Source organism: Thalassophryne amazonica, chromosome 7 (assembly GCF_902500255.1).
Source record: "Thalassophryne amazonica chromosome 7, fThaAma1.1, whole genome shotgun sequence".
Lineage (NCBI taxonomy): Eukaryota > Metazoa > Chordata > Actinopteri > Batrachoidiformes > Batrachoididae > Thalassophryne > Thalassophryne amazonica.
Window position 1 is genome coordinate 34156830 of NC_047109.1, and position 14957 is coordinate 34171786.

Here is a 14957-nt window from a genome sequence, read left to right on the forward strand (position 1 = left end):
GACACAGTGAATGAAGGGAGAGCCGCGCATTGTGTTCTGCGTGAACTCCAGACATCTCCATGTCACTATATATTCAGTCCCTGATTGGTCATCGCGGCGCGAAGAAATGAAAAAGTTCAGATTTTTCAACTTGGGGAGGAGGGCGACACGATTTGACGCAACGCAATATCGCGCAACAAACGCTCAAAATCGCTTCACTCGTGTCCATCGCGTCACGCTGCGCGGTTTGGCGCCAGAACGCGTCCTTACATAGGGAATACATGGCAACCTGTGGCTGCAGTCGCTCGCGTCGCGCCTGGTGTGAAAGCGGAGAACGTAACTCCCGCGATAAACGAGGGACCACTGTACATCATTAAACAGGAATTTGTACTCTATCTGGATTTGGTGTGACTACTAGTGTTATTAGGCCTACAATACATGCCCAGTTTATTTTCGGTGTGGCGCACAGCATTGTTCACAAGGCCCCCGCCCTTCTTTTTTTTTTCTGCACCGGAGCCACCCATCCTTTGCCTCCCACTTTACAAATTAAGCACTGTGTACACGCCTGGACTTCCTTGCTGCAAAGGCGTCAACAGTTGCATCAAAAGATAGCTGCCTGGACACTTCTTGATTAATACTTATAAGTGCAGGTCCATTTAGTTGCTCTTGTGACATTGTGGACCTTAAGTAGTTTTTTATAAGCTTAAGCTTAGAAAAGCTTCTCTCAGCTGATGCTACAGTGACTGGAATGGTTGCACCTATTCTGAGTGCTACTCAGATGTTGGGATAGATCTCCTTGAGTTGTTTATCCTCAAGGAAAACTAAAAGTTCCATGACAGTCATTTTGGGTTTTGGCCAGGTGGGAAAGGACTGCAACTCCATCACCAGTTGTTGCTCCTCTATGTCTGTCTGGTCTCCACAGGTCAATGTATTGCACAATTCTTTGGTTTGCTTTTTTACTTCTTCTGGAGGCAGATTGGGGAAGTTGGTGAGCACATGAAAGATATTGGAAACATCACTTATCATCTCTGTTCTCTCCTTCAGTGATGCAGTGGTCATATCTACAACTGCATTGAAAAATGTCACTTCTGGAGCTTTGTAAGAGAATTGCCTCTTGGTAACTCTCAGTCTCTTTTCTTTCAATGCAGCAATAACATTCATCTCCTCACACAAATCTCTGGCACATGCTTGGGCAGTAGCAAATCCTGTACTCCTGTATTCTGAAAGAGATGCTTCAGTTTTTCTTACGAGGTCAACTACATCCATGTGCATTGATTCTGACTGCAGTAATTTGTTTACTTGTTGTATTTTTGACAAAATGTCATGCCACACAACAGAGCAAATTGAAAAGCGGTATGAACCAATCTCTTCGGCTAAAGTCTGTGCCTCTATTTTTATTGTAGGGTCATTTGCAGAGTCTCTTACCTCTAAAAGAGCATCCCTAATGCCTGATGCCTGAAACCTTACAGGCACTACACTGTTTATCCTGCTCTCCCATAGTGTCAGCCCAGGATTTCAAAGATATGTCCACATGTTTTTTTTAAATGGTCCATCTTTGTGTAGATGCTGAAAAAAGATTAAAAAGCTTCTGCAGGTAGCCAAAGTACCCTGTAGCATCTGTGGAGCTATTTGCTGCATCTGAAACAACAAGATTAACTGTGTGTGCTCCACAGGGAACAAATGGAGCTCTTGAGTTTAACTCGCGTAATCTAGCTTGAACACCCTTTTGTTTTCCCTTCATGTTTGCCCCATTGTCATATGACTGTCCTCTACAGTCCTTAAATTGAATGTTTAGTTCTTTTAGTCTGTTGAGGATGAGTGCTAAGAGGCTTTCTCCGGTGGTTTCTTCTGCCTCCAGAAACCCCAAAAATGTTCCTTTATTTGAGGAGTGCCTTCTACTGTTACTATTCTTATTATCACTGACATTTGCTCCATGTGGCTTAGATCTGGAGTACAGTCCAAAATAATGGAATAACATTTGCTTACTTTAATTTCTGCCACAATGGAGTCCAAAATTTGTTCACCTATGCAATTTATTAGTTCATTCTGAATAGTTTTTCCGAGGTATGTTGTGTGGTTTGCTCCTCTATCCACCTTTTCAATATGCTCTTTGAGTACAGGGTCAAAAAGTGCCATGAGTTCTACTTCTTTCAGAAAATTTCCATTATTTAAATCATGCAGTTTGTCTGAGCTCCTCCGAAATGCAATATTTCGTTCTGCCAATGATTGAATTATTGCCACCAACCTGGTTAAAACTTCTCGCCACCTTCTCCTCTCTGCATTTATTAGTGCCATTTCTGCCTTGTCTATTGTCTGGCCACTCTTAATACGGCTTTCTAACTCTTTCCATGATGCCATGTTTTTGCAGTGTTCAGGGCTGGTCTCATGCATTTTAAGTGTATCTGAGCAGTGCTTCCAGTTATTGAAACCTTCTCTGCCTAATTTGAATATTTTTTGTGAGAACAGTTTGCAACAGAAGCAGCATAAACTGTCATTTTTGGTGGAGTATATGAGCCATGTTCTCTTCATCTTCTCCCCATTCATCAGGTGCCTAAAGAAATAGTGATGGTGGAAACTTCTCCCATCCTCATTTTTTGGAAATGTGAAGTCCGAATTGATAACAGGAGGCCCTTGGGTGACTAGCTCGGTCCTTACACCATCAGTCAGGCTGGGCCAATCAGCTGGGTCAATGGGCTCACAAACAACTGCTAAAGTGGCTGGTGTTTCTCCAGACTGATGGATATTAAGTCTACTGGTACTGGCTCCTTCCTCTGTAAAAAGAAACAAACACATTGCAGCAATAATTAATTTCTAAAAAATAGTAGCGTGAGCATCCATGTGGAGAGATGTGCATACAGTTTTTCTGTGGACAATATATAGACCGATATAAAACATGAAGAGCTGCTGTTTGTACCAAATGCATGAAACACTCACCTGGATCTTGAAGGGCAAGTTGTGTCTCACTAATAGCACTGATGGTTGGAGTTTGACTTTCTGCTGATTCATCTGTGCACAAAACACAAACCACCTATTATTCTTTGAGTGTGTGTTTTTACAGTATTATGACAAAAAAAAAAAAAAAAATAGCTTTTGGAAAAAGTAAACAAAAAAATTCTAACTGCTGTTCATAATTAAATCATGCATGCACTTACATTCTTCAGTTTGTGAAGTTGACACCAAGGGATTCTCTGCTGCAGCATCTACAGGTGCTTGTTGTGACTGCAGATACTTTCTCAGAGCATCTATACAAAAAAGTAGGTTTACATATATTTTTATAGTTTACACTAGCCCGCAATTCTAATCTTGCATAAATTAATGTGGTTATGTGAAACTAAGGATGAGTGTATATATTTACAGGTACATTCTGTATTTCTTTAAAATCCTAGTTTGTAGCTTGGCCCGCTGTTGTGTAGGAGCGTCATGGACTGATGGATATAATGGGGAGTCAACAAGCTATGAAGCTAACACTATTTTCATGTTAAATTGTGATGTAAAACAACTGACATACCTCTACCCTGGGCCCGTTTTTCCTCCTCCTCCTTTCGTTGCTTTCTTAGAGCAGCACCTGAGGGCTTTGACCTTTTCATTGTTAGTTTTTTATGTCTTAATCAACAACACCTGTGTGCGTGACGTCAATCTATCAATAGCGCTAACATCAGGATGATGCGCACTGCCCCCTCCCCCCACCTTTCACTGTAAACAGCAGGTCAGGTTCAGGGCGCCAGGTCATGAGCTCTTGCCCTCACAGATTCAGATGAGGAGTCAAAATAATTTGTATATTATTATATGTAACGCATTAAATGTATTTTATACATAAAAACATGGCGCAATATAATCTTTATTTTATGATTATGATTTTTTTTGGGGGGGAAAGGGTTGCAGTTTGGCACCCTGCCCACTAGATGGCACCCCGGGCGACCACCCGGTTCGCCCGTGCCCAGGGCCGGGCCTGAATGTGATGCAACGTCCTCCTCTTCATCACTGATCACACACTCTCACAAGCACCACTGGCTTAACTTATGGCAAGTTAAAAGTGGACGCTCTCGTTTTGGCCGAACTTCTAGCCAGTTTCTGGGTATTCTGTGTTAGTACGTACCCAGGGCCGATGTGCTTGATGAATTCCTGTGCAAAACATAGTTCCCAGATAATTGTGATAGTTGGGACAAGAACTTGTGTATCTTGTGTGTTTTTATGCCTAAATGATCATAAGTCAATATTCACACTCATCCAGCAGGATCTTCTCATGTCGGCAATTTCAATTTTCAATTTCAATTTATTTTCATTGATATAGCGCCAAATCACAACAGAATTACCTCAAGGCGCTTCACACAAGCAAGGTCTAACCTTACTGACTCCCAGAGCAGCAGTGGTAATGAAAAACTCCCTCTGAGGAAGAAACCTCAAGCAGACCAGACCCAAAGGTGTGACCCCCTGCCTGGGCCATGCTACAGACATAAATTACAGAACAATACACAAAACAAATACACAGGAAATGCTGTTGGTGCACAGGACAGGAGGGTCTCCAGCACAAATGCCACACCATTTTGCAAACAACTGGAAACTGGGTCAGGCGAAAGTAGTCCAGCGAGCTCAATCTGTGGGCCAGCTATCCCACAATGCCAAAATAGCAGAGGTGACGCTTCAACGAGAGCGACATGCTGAGCAGGGTGCACTGATCACACTGTCCATAGAATCAGTAATTAGACTGAATAACGCTCGTCTTGTGACATTTCCAGGTGGGATCTCAACTTCAACACAGACCTCTTTCAGTTGAGCCAGTTGCAGAAGGCAAAGTCTCTGAGACACAGTTCCTGCCAACTCCTCCAGACCCATTGTGTGTGATGTAGCTGCACCCTTAGACAGCGAACTCCCGCTGTCAATCAAAAGCAGTCCCTGTCCCCGTTGAAGTCACACTGAGCCCGACGTTAATCAGTCCAGCGGTGCTTCCAATTTTGTTGAACACTTAGACAAAATAAACGGGACTTTTCAAGCGTACATGGGTTTAAAACAAACTTTATTCCTTATCACAGTGTCTGCCAGTTCCTATTCTAAAATTTGTCAAATCTTTATACAGTAGTTTTAATCTCTTGTCATTCACATTTGGATGAATGTACTGTGCAGCACATTGTTTTGTTTTTGTTTGTTTTTATATTAAAGTGTAGAGCCAATCCATATTCAATATTCTGGCGATTATAAGTTTGTTAATATTTGTGCAAATGACAGCATCTCATAAACCGCACTCTGTACAGATGTGAAATCATTGTACACTGTGTGGCAGGGGTGAGGTTTGAAATGGGATTGTTATTAACATAATAATGCTGAAATGATCAATTTATTATTTAATTAATTATTTATTTGCAATTTTGTATTGCAGTTTCTTCGGCAGAAGGCCCATCTCCATCACTTTCACCTGGTGCCATTGTTGGAATAACAATCGCATGTTTACTTGTTGGTCTCATTGCTGGTGTAGTGTTCTACATTTTTAAAAAAAAGGTAAGTTATTTTTTTGAAAAATGTTTCATCCAGTATGTTGTGTGAATTGCATGTGTGCCTCTGTCCTTTGCTGTGTGTGTGTGTGTGTGTGTGTGTGTGTGTGTGTGTGTGTGTGTGTGTGTGTGTGTGTGTGTGTGTGTGTGTGTGTGTGTGTGTGTGTGTGTGTGTGTGTGTGTGTGCGTCAGCAGGCCATATATGGTAAAAGAGGTGGAGCATGGGTGAGCTCATGTATGACCTGGGTGGGACACACCTCTGAAAATGCTCCCACTTTAATTCTGCGTCACACTGTGAGGCAGAAATCATTTAAGTCATGGATATGAAATTTTGATGTCAGTGTCTGTCCATTTTTTTTTCCTGCACAAATCCGTTTGTCATTTGTTCACTGCATTCCTTGTCAGCTGATATCCAGTGAGTTCATCAGAAAGTTTTGTGCATGCTCAACACTTTGAGTAGACATCAGAGAGAGAGCTGTTGTTGTCCTATCTATCTATCTATCTATCTATCTATCTATCTATCTATCTATCTATCTATCTATCTATCTATCTATCTATCTATCTATCTATCTATCTATCTATCTATCTATCTATCTATCTATCTATCTATCTATCTATCTATCTATCTATCTATCTATCTATCTATCTATCTATCTACCTACCTACCTACCTACCTACCTACCTACCTACCTACCTACCTACCTACCTAAACCCCAGCCCTCCTGTACCAAAAAACCAAAAAAAAAAAAACAAATGATGGTAGCATGTGTCTTCCTCAAGCATCTTGCATCCTCTACCACAGGCCTGGGATTTTGAGGGTTCGGCACAGTGTCTTAGCTAATTAATTCCTAAATGCGCTCCACAGTGACGTGGTGTTCCAACCGGCTTCCACTGCCAGAACCCAGAATTCATCAGAAAAGTCTACGACACTGCGGTTCCCCTGGCAGAGAGACAAAAGCCATTTGGAGGTCGTCTACCCATGCAATCTACCTATTCACATGGCATCATAATAGCAGTCAGAACATGATCATGGTCGGGAAAACCGCCACATGGATCGGGCATGTGAGATCCTGCTGGTATCTCCCACTTGTGCCATGTTCATGCACCTCCACTGAATCCTGTTCAGGCAGTACAAAGGTTAAGTTGATATGCAACATGTATGTGGCATGCATCCATCATGTGCAGTGGACATTGTGCAAACAAACCGAAAGCACCGTCTGTAACTGCAAGTCCATGTGTCATTGTGCATGTCAGAGGCTTGGCCCAGTGCCCACAACACAAATGATTGGGATATCATCCTTGTAATACACAGATTATGACATATTTACCATCTTAGTCTGTTACAGGAATGACGGTGGAACTGTTTTGCCAGCCCATGATGCCATGAATATACAGTGGGGAAAATAAGTATTTGACCCCCTGTCAGTTTTGCAGGTTTTCCCACCTACAAAGAATGGAGAGGTCTGTAATTTTTATTGTACGTACCCTTCAACTGTGAGAGACAGAATCAAAAAAAAAAAAAAAAAAATCCAGAAAATCACTTTGTATGATTTTTAAATAATTAATTTGCATTATATTGCATGAAAAAAGTATTTGGTCCCCTAGAAAAACAGAGCTTAACAACTGGTACAGAAATATTTGTCTGCCATTACAGAGGTCAGACGTTTCCTGTAGTTCTTGACCAAGTTTTCACACACTGCAACAGGGATTTTGGTCCACTCCTCCATACAGATCTTCTCCAAATCTTTCAGGTTTGGAGTTTCAGCGCCCTCCAAAGATTTTCTATTGAGTTCAGGTCTGGAGACTGGCCAGGCCACTCCAGGACCTTGAAATGCTTCTTATGGAGCCCCTCCTTAGTTGCCCTGGCTGTGTGTTTGGTGTCATTGTCATGCTGGAAGAGCCAGCCATGACCCATCTTCACTGCTCTTACTGAGGGAAGGAGGTTGTTTGCCAAAATCTCGCAATACATGACCCCATCCGTCCTCCCTTCAATACGGTGCAGTCGTCATGTCCCCTTTGCAGAAGAGCACCCCCAGAGTATGATGTTTCCACCCCCATGCTTCACGGTTGGGATGGTTTTCTTGGGGTTGTTCTCATCCTCTAAACATGGTAAGTGGAGTTGATTCCAAAAAGCTCTATTCTGGTCTCATCTGACCACATGACCTTCTCCCATGCCTCCTCTAGATCATCCAGATGGTTACTGGTGAACTTCAAATGGGCCTGGGGACATGTGCTGGCTTGAGCAGGGGGACCTTGCTGCCCTGCAGGATTTTAAACCATGACAGCATCATGTGTTACTAATGTAATCTTTGTGACTGTGGTCCCAGCTCTCTTCAGGTCATTGACCAGGTCCTCCTGTGTAGTTCTGAGCTTTCTCAGAATCATCCTTACCCCACAAAGTGAGATCTTGCATGGAATCCCAGACTGAGGGAGATTGACAATCATCTTGTGTTTCTTCCACTTTCTAATAAATAATCATAACAGTTGTTGTCTTCTACCAAGCTGCTTGCCTGTTGTCCTGTAGTCCATCCCAGCCTTGTGCAAGTCTACAGTTTTGTCCCTGGTGTCCTTAGACAGCTCTTTGGTCTTGGCTATGGTGGACAGGTTGGAGTGTGATTGATTGAGTGTGTGAACAGGTGTCTTTTATACAGGTAACAAGTTCAAACAGGTGCAATTAATACAGGTAAAGAGTGCAGAATAAGAGGGCTTCTTAAAGAAAAATGAACAGGTCTGTGAGAGACAGAATTCTTGCTGGTTGGTAGGTGTTCAAATACTTATTTCATGCAATAAAATGCAAATGAATTATTTAAAAATCATACAATGTGACATTCTGGATTTTTTTTTTTTTTTTTTTTTTAGATTCTGTCTCCCACAGTTGAAGTGGACCTATGATAAAAATTACTGACCTCTCCATTCTTTGTAGGTGGGAAAACCTGCAAAACTGACAGAGGGTCAAACACTTATTTTCCCCACTGTGCATGTGAACTCACCTCCGGTACAGCCAGTGGTGGGCACAGATAACCAAAAAGTTCGCTTCGATAACCATTAATCCGATAACTGAATTTTTTATTTTTTTTATTTTTTTTTTTTTTATGATGCTAAACTGATAAACTGCAAAAAAAAAAAAAAGATCTTTATTACAGATAACCGACAACTTTTATTCGGACATGGCCACGTAAGATTACACTGTCGGCTTCAGATAAACCAGGTTCACTTTAAGCGCCACAGGCACTGCTGGGTAAATTCAAGGATCACAAACATAAAATGAACACACGAAAAATGAATGAATCAAAAAAAAAAATCAAACAAATCCAAACACTGTCATCATCTTTCAAAAGTAGTAAAACACAGTATTAGAGGTCAGTTTATCTCGGTATTATATGTACACCGTCATTTACGAACTAAAAGCTGTTGCTTTGAACACTGCAGCTTAAACAACTGAAATATGTCCATGAACGCAGATGATATGATTGGCAGAGTAAAAGACACAAAGTAAATATAAATTCTTGTTAGTTTCAGTGGGATTCATTAAATTCTGAAGAAAATATTCCACATAAAGCGTCCTGATTATCAAAAAGGGTAAAAAAAAAAAAAAGAGTCTTGGCAATTAAATTATCCCATGCCAATTGGTCTTTTTTGTTTGTTGAGCGCACGGTAACAGTGTAACTTCCAAAGTGAACCTGAACTACACTACCCACAATGCTCACTGCGTCGACCGGCCAATCACGTCTTGCGATTAATGGTGATGTCATCAACAAGCGACAGCCAGTCTGCCACAAACCACTGATCGACACAAGACAGACTAAAATGTTTGATTTTAGGGTTTACACACGTTTTTGACTGTAAAACTTTGCTCACTTTACCAGCAAAAAAATGTTTGCGAACTGAAAGTTATTGAAACTAAATTTATTGGAAGATAATTGATCCGATGATGGTTTTAAAACTTATCTGAAAAGCTAATCCACTAACAAAAACATTGGCTTTGATAATTATCGGTTATCGGATTAGCTGAACAGTGCCCGCCACTGGGTAAAGCCTCAGGTATGTTTCACAGCGCAGGGCGGACAGTGGCCAGGAAAGCCCCTCACATCCTGCTTGTGGTGCATGCTGATCACACTGGCTCAAAAATGCCCCGTCCATCACAGCATAAAAATATCCCATGTCAAGCGCTGTCCTGTGGCATGCCATGCGCTAGTGATCCAACTGATCAGCGCAGAGCACAGCTGTCCCATGCACTCTATTTGCTGATGACACCAGCACAAAAATGCCCCTTCCATCATGGCATAAACATATCCTATGTCAGGTGTTGTCCTGTGATGTGTGGTGGTGATCCAACCAGTCAGCATGGAATACAGCTCTCACGTGCCCTCTGTTTGCTGACAACATCACCGTTGCCATGCTGTTTCCATGGGCATGGTGCTGACAGTCCGTCATGTGTCGAAGACGCATGTCCGTCCTGCCACCGCTATGTCCTGTTCAGGTCAGTGTGTGCGAGGGTGCGAGTGGATGAGCGAATTGGTGTATAAGTGAGTGAGTGACACCACTCGGGTGCATCCGTCCACCAGTCTGGGCACTTTATTTATGTTTTTGGTGCAGTTTGTGTCTCTGTACTGTTGTCCGACAACGTTTGGGTTGCGGTTATGTGGGTGAGCACAACTCAGTCAGGACTGGATCTGCCCAAATTCCACGTGGTCGTCTGCCGGTCCTACACGGCTGTCTGTCTTTCCCTCCTGACTGCACCTCCAGGTTTTGTTTGTTTTTTTCCCCGTTCTGGGTGATTCTGCCTGATGCCTGCACATTCTTGCTATGTGTGACAGGGGCCTTATGAATGCAGTTCAAATATAGTTGGAACTAGGGATGTCCCGATCCAATCACGTGATCGGAAATCGGGCCCAATCACGTGGTTTCAGACTTTATCGAAATTGGACGTTGCATCCCGATCAGGAATCTGATATAGATTTTATCCTCATTATTTTGATCAGCACCATTTCATGCTCATTATTGCAGATTAATGGGCCTTTCACGCGTCGGAAGCGTCAGAGGCGTGAGACGCGTTGCTTTTTAGAGGCGACGAGCGACGCTTCTGACGGGAGCGCACATTGCCGCTTGTCGGCAGGCTGACACGGTCAAAGTTCAGCTCAATCCTTTTTTTTTCTTAATTGAACAAAAGAAAAAACATGAGTTCAACTAGACATTCTCACATGTGTGCGGCTGAAACCGATTCCAGAGGAGAAAATGGAACAAGAGTTGCACAGTGAATTTGGGAAGAAGAGATGGAATTGTAACCTGGACAGAGGTGGGGGGAGTTACGCGTGCAAAGTTTTTTTCACAGAACTGCTGTTGGTGTGTTTACACACTCAGCCTGATGCCTCGATGGAATGACAAGAGGATGATGGACACTTTCCCACCGAAACTCTTGCTCAGTCATCCTTCCGTGCACAGCAGGACCCGGTGCTGACCAAGTCCTCAGGACGATGATCTGTCATCTGATGAACAAAAAGAAAAAAACTAATTGTCCTGTGATCGTTTGTCTGCAAAACGGAGTGAGAGATGGTGTGCGCACGGTGCTCGTGCGCACTCATCACATTTAGGAGCGTGTCTTAAAGAGCTTCGGTCTTCATTCACGTTCACTGCGCTGCTCTGAACTTGTTGAACACTGATAAAGCATCAGAGGGGTACACTGAGGACTGTCAGGACGCAAATGTAAGTTGTTGTTTTTTTCCTTTTACTTTTCACGTTGACTTTTAAACTTTCGAAGCTCTGAGCTGTGACATAGCTTTGCGCTGTCCAATAGGAACGACGCATCGGGAGAAAACACGGAAGACTAGTGGCAGAAACCACTGATCTGTACAAATGGTAAATGGACTGCATTTATATAGCGCTTTCCATCTGCATTAGATGCTCAAAGCGCTTTACAATTATGCCTCACATTCACCCCGATGTCAGGGTGCTGCCATATAAGGCGCCCACTACACACCGGGAGCAATAGGGGATTAAGGACCTTGCCCAAGGGCCCTTAGTGATTTTCCAGTGAGGCGGGGATTTGACCCACAGATCAGTGCAGAAACCACGTGTCTGAAGAAAAATCCTTGTAAATCTTTTTTGTTGTTGTTTGTTACCTCAAAATTTCTGATTACTGTTTAAAAAAGTTTAGAACACTTGTAATTAAAATAGCTAAATCAATAAATGGTTCTTTAGAAACCTTTCATCTATAAATTCAAACCACCTGTTATTTCAGATATCATTTCTTGTTTAACATACGGAACCTTGGACATTTATTTTTAGACAAATAAAATAACATGGAAATTTGTACATTTTTTAAGTCTGGTAGATTATTACTTGATTGTTCAAGCTACCTCAAGGAGAAGTGCACTGTTTAAGTGATAAATAATAAAATAAGGTGATTAAAATGAAATTATTATATATTTAGCATTTGTTCATTGTTCATTCAGTTTTTTAAAGTATCGGATCAGGACTCGGTATCGGCAGATACTCAAAATCAGATGACTCGGAATCGGATCGGGGCCAGAAAAACCTGATCGGGACATCCCTAGTTGGAACACAGAGCGAATACCCAGATTGCAGTCAAAATGCAGTAAGAATATCAAGAATGCACTCCAATGCCGTACGAGTGCGGTGCATTTGCCACCCGAAGTCTAGGTGGAAGGCAAGAAAGAGGAGGGGCGTGGCAGAGCAAGCACTGTGGTCTGATATCCTTTGAAGGCCTGCAGTTTCTTTGTGCTGGATGTCGAATGGCCATCAGGACCCCGATGTGCACGCCCACAACTGTTATTATCGCTGCAGCAACCAGTAATGGCCATCAGTTCATAGTATATCTCAGTAAACCCATAATCAGGAACCCTGGGCAACATATATCAGTACAGATATTGGATAAAATATGTAAGCCAGAAGGGAGGTGAGGCAGGTCCTGAGTGTAAAGCATTACACAGCAGCAGCATGCCAGCTCCCCCTCCCATTGCATGCTCTCTCTCTCTTACTCTCCAGGAAATCAGCTCTGTCTGAACAGCAGAGTGCAGTGATCAGATGATACAGCATAATACACAAGCAGTACAGTGATCACACCATACGGCATCATGCATGACCAGCGGGGTGATCACATGATATGAGCTTATGCACGGGCTTTGGAGCCGTAAGATGATATGAGCTCATATGCAATGGGGTGATCACATGATATAAGTTCACACACGAGCTGCGAAACCGTGAAATGATATGAGCTCACACACGCACAGTGGGGTGAATATATGGTATGACCTCATGCACAAGCTGCAGAACCATCAAATGATATGAGCTCAGGCTCACCCAACTGGGTGATCACATGATATAAGCTCATACACAAGCTGCAGAACCATCAGATGATACAGCCCCACACCTTTCCCCTCTCCAGAATATTAGGTCCATGAGATGACCTCACTGTGGTTCCTGCGTGTGTCATGCCAAGCAGTTAATGCTTCACATGACATACTGCCTGGACTTTGCGATCACATGTTGCCGGCCCTGACATGCAGCTGGGCATGCAACGGCTTGGCAATACAGTTGGAACATCATTCATCCTAAAGAGTTCTATGGTGTACATTTCATAATATGTGTATTACAGCTGTGACATGCCATTCACCTGCACTGTGCCATGCTGTGCTGAGCCTCTGAAATGCATTGACTTGCCATGAGGCAGCATAGCTATGATGATCATAATATTTCACATACTTTATCTAACCCATGGGATGGAATGACAATGTAGCTGTCATATAAGGTTTATTATAGATATGACACCCCGCTCAGATGTGTATGCTGCTCCGTGGCCCTGAGATGTCTCTGAAAGTGTAATTTACCCTGACAGGATACAGTGGTCCAGCGATGAGGCAGAGGTCTTGAAATGGAAAGCAGGTTTGAATTATGGTTTTGCTTTATAAATAAAATTATTCCAGATAGAATAACTACATTAATGTAAACTCTTAAAATGTACAAAGTGATATATAACACATACGAGGTCTGTCCGAAAAGTAACGAACCTTTAAATTTTTTTCAACAACTATATGGATTTGAATCACGTGTGATTGCATCAGCCAAGCTTGAACCTTCATGCGCATGCGTGAGTTTTTTCACACCTGTCGGTTGCGTCATTCGCCTGTGGGCAGGCTTTGAGTGAGCAGTGGTCCCCCCCGTTGGATTTTTATTGTCAGGGAAATGGCAGAGCGACTGCCGCTTTGCTCCATGAAATTTTTTTCAGAAACTGTTAGAGACAGCCAGTTGGAAACCATTCGAAAGATTCAGATGGCTTTTGGTTAAGATTCTGTCGACGTCACATGGATTAAGGAGTGTTAAAACCTTTTTAAAGACGGCCCACAGCAGCGGAGGGCGCGCGGCGCACCAAGCGGCCATCGACAGGCTGGAATGACCAGATCATTTCCAAACTGAACGCTGTGTTGATCCGGGACATCGTGTGACTACCACACAAATGGCAAGAGAGCTGGACATAGCACTTTTGTGGCACGTTTCACTGTTACAGGAGATTTTGTAATGAAAGACGTGCGGAGGAATTCGCGCGTCGGCACGGAGCCGCTCATGGCGCGCAACAAAAAAAAGACCTCCGTGTTGGAAGTCTCACAGGACATGTTGTGGCATGTCCAGCTGTTACACAATTTCTCGGACACTCACTCGACTGAAAAGCCATCAAAAGCCGTCTGAATCTTCTGAATGGTTTCCAACACACTCAAAGCCTGCCCACAGGCGAATGACGTAACCGACAGGCGTGAACAAACTCACGCATGTGCCCGAAGGTTCAAGCTTGGATGATGCAATCACACGTGATTCAAATCCATATAGGTTTTGAAAAAAAAAAAGGTCCGTTACTTTTCGGACAGACCTCGTATCTGTTAATTTTAAAATAATGCACTAATTCTGAAGATTTGAACATTAACACAGATGCCCAAAACGATTCTGGGTAAACTAAGCCTCCGCTCATACTGATTAGTTGATTCATTAATTCAGTGTAAAAACCAACACAAGTGAATCAATGTCACGTGTTGGTGTTTACAAATAAATGTGATTTTGTAAAATACATCATCAAGAAAGAAATTAAACTAAGCACACGTGTGATGACATCACAACTCCACCCGGTTAGGGAGACAAGGCTTCTTTCAATAACAAGAACTGTCAAAAAACTTTCTCGTGTGTGGGTGGAGTTGTGTGGCGATAGGAATCGCCTTTTGAATGCTTGAATAACGATGTCAGTCGCACAAAGAAATCAAATAATAGTGAAAACATGTTCGGTTCGGTGTCATAACACATCAATCAGTCAGTCCATGAGGCGTCATAACATCCGATCTGTTAGCGGCTCGGTGCGGTGTTATAATAGAACAATCAGTCGCTCCGTGAGGCGTCATAACATCTGATCGGTTAGCTGCTCGGTGCAATGTTATAGCAGATCAATCAGTCGCTCTGTGAGGCATCATAACATCAAGCCTGGTTCACATG